Genomic DNA, 3104 nt, shown 5'->3' with positions numbered 1-3104 from the left:
GATGCTTCTGAGATTGTTGGATTCTTACTCTATTTTTTTTTAATTTGTTATTTTTTTTAACATTTTAAGAATTGTGACTTCTAAATCTTTTCCTCTCTCCAGCCTCTCTCTATCCATTGAAAAGACAAGCAACATATCACTTATACATGTGAAATTATGCAAAACCTATTTCCTTATTAGCCATGTCACACACAAAAAAGCAAGAAAAATAAAGTGAAAAAATATGCTTCAGTCAACATTCGGGGTCCATTAGTTCTTTTTTTTTCTTTTTGCAAATTTTTGTTTATTTTTAAAACAATCAAATTTTGTGAAGTGTCCATATGAATTAAAGAGCACAATCCGTTCAATGGATATTATACATATCCTACAAATCAGTTAAACACTTATGAATGAAAATCTATTAATACACTCCAAATTTTTCTAGGTACTATAATTCAATCATACTGTATTATATCATTATTATTGCTCCTTTTGATCCCAAATGTTCACTTTATTTCATTACCCATGCTTGTGTACAGATGAAGTTTCAGGTGATGTTGAAAACAAAATAACTTATTTCAAACTGATAAAATAAAAGTCTACATGATATAAAAGAGTAAAATGTTGTTGTTCATTTGTTGTAAACCTGAAATTTGAGGGAGACAATGAAAGCCAAAGGAAAAATAAATTGACTTTTCTTTAAAACAAAGTCCTTATATACAAGGTATCCCAAAAGCTTTAATGACTTAAAATTATATAAATATTTTGGGGACCCCCTGTATAAAGATCAAGAGATTAATCAGGTTCTAATGAATAATTACATAAGTAACTCCCCCTTATTCCCTCACTGTAAAGAGTAACTGTACAAAATTCACATTACAAACTCCCATGGCAGGGGATATGTTTATTTTAATAGACAGCCAAAATATTAAAAGATGGTAAAAGATGGACAGAAAGAATATTTCTTCTTCATTAAATTATTGCCATCAAATTACTGCTAAAACACTAAAATAAATTTTTCTTTAACTACCCGCAATGATCTCAATCATTTTCTATTGTGTTCCAAGACATAAAGGTAAATGTTTTCTTTACCTGTTAAAGATCACAATTAGACATAAATGAAGCTGTAGCAAAGTAAAACTCTGTTAAACATTTTAAATAAGTGATTGTGTTATTGAAGTATCTTAGTTTTCACATGCAAATTTTAGTTTGTTCCACTATATAATTCATTTTTAAAATCTGAGGCATAGAGTGGAAGTTCTAGTCAGTTTCACAATTATAACTGATTTAATCAAATATTCTTGCTTTTACATTGTTGATTTTCATTACCTTTTAAAATTAGAACATTTGTGAACATTAAATAAATTGAAGAAACTATGAGGGTCTCAAAATGTAGTACATTATTATCCTTTGATAACACATCAACTGATATACATACATCATTTTTAAGTCGATGTCAATCACCATTGTCCTTTAGCAATGAGTATGAGCCTTTATGAGATTTTTCCAAAAATGCTTTGCAGCATCTCACACATTGCTCATATACAGTCTCAAAGTCAGAATCATTTCCATAATACGGATCTTCAATAATAAGTTGGTTCTGTGGATCGTAGTTTCCAAGAAGTTCAATTTTAGCTTTGCAGTTTTTAACTTGATTAACTTTTCTGCTCAAATTTCTCAAATTGCTTTCATCCATACATAATATATGATCAAAGGACAGGAAATCTTCTTTGGTAATCTACCTGGCAATATCATTCATGGTAATGCCATATTTCTTCATGCAAGTCTGTCCTCGATAATCAGGGCGGGGTTCCTATTTCATGTGTAGATGTTGCTTCATTGTCTATCCTCCACTTATCTGAAATATTTTGCTCGGCTACAAGTTTCCTAAAAACTTCTTCTGCTATAGATGAATAACAAATATTAACCAGACACAAGAACAGCACAGACCTCGTTCCCTCTGAGGCCATTTTTTATTTCCACCTTAGTCCACTAGTTCTCCCTCTGGAGGGGGATAACATATTTTTATTTTTTTATCATGAGTCCTTCAGAATGTCTTGGATCCTTGTGTTGATCAGAGTAGCCAAGTCTTTCAGAGTTGATCATTAGCTTAATATTGCTGTTACTGTATTCAGTGACAGTCCTCGTTCTGCTCACACCACTCTGTATCAGTTCATATATGTTTTCTCAGCTTTTGCTGAAACTATCCTGTTCATCATCTCTAGTATTCCATTGCAATCATATACAATAGGGGGTGGGGAAGCACTATTCTAAGGTTTAGACATTTTCATGTTGCTTTGTTCAGAGCTAGTTCTGGGGGGCCTGTAAGTTCCTGGTGCATCCAAAGTGGCATGATTTGGGAAGAGGTATGATCACTGCTCTCTTGGTCTGAACTCTGGTCTTTACCTAGGAAGGACCCTTGCTCTCCTGAAACAACAAATACTAGTGCTCTTCTCTACTCTGAAATTGTATCCCAAAACTGTATACTGGCTATAGAGCTGCCAAACAATTCCAAGTCCTATGCCCAGTGTCAACTCAAGGTACCCTGTAATCTTTTTTCTAACCAGCTGTCCAATCCCCTTACTGTCTCTGGGCTAAGACCTCCTGAAGTTGTGGCTGCCACCATGTCAGCCTCTCCAAGGACCACTGCTGGTGGCACCATCATTGGGCTCTAGGCTAGCCCCTAAATCTCTTAAGCTCAGGGACAAAGCCAAGATGATGGAATAGAAAGACACACATACTATAGCTCTTCTCCCACAGCCCATAAAATACCTGTAAAAACTATTCTCAACAAATTCTAGAGCAGTAGAAGTCACAGAATGACAGAGTGAAAGAGATTTCCAGCCAAAGGTAACCTGGAGGGCCAATAGGAAAGGTCTATCCCACAGGACGCACCAGAAGGATCAGGACCGAAACAGGCCTCTGGGGCAGAATTCCCAGCAGGGAGGGTCTCAGATCCCTCAATGTACAAGCATCAAAGAAAGCTTCAAAGGTCAGGGAGAGGGCTTTCCCAACTGGGCAACAGGGGATCAGGGTCTCCCCCAACCCCAGCACGGGCCCCAGGCAGCAGTGGTAGCAGTAGCAGCAGCAGCAGCGTCCATCTGTCAAGCACTCCACCTAAAGCC

The 3104-nt window shown here is 36.2% G+C and overlaps 1 pseudogene; it reads right to left on the bottom strand.

The window, feature by feature from the left end:
* Positions 1–1435: 1435 nt before the first annotated feature.
* LOC140512157 (low molecular weight phosphotyrosine protein phosphatase pseudogene) lies at positions 1436–1949 on the bottom strand (annotated as a pseudogene).
* Positions 1950–3104: the final 1155 nt, after the last annotated feature.

This window comes from Notamacropus eugenii, chromosome 6 (genome assembly GCF_028372415.1).
Source record: "Notamacropus eugenii isolate mMacEug1 chromosome 6, mMacEug1.pri_v2, whole genome shotgun sequence".
In the NCBI taxonomy this organism is placed as follows: Eukaryota; Metazoa; Chordata; class Mammalia; order Diprotodontia; family Macropodidae; genus Notamacropus; species Notamacropus eugenii.
Note: the sequence above shows the minus strand (reverse complement) of the source record. Positions and strands in the feature narration are given on the sequence as shown.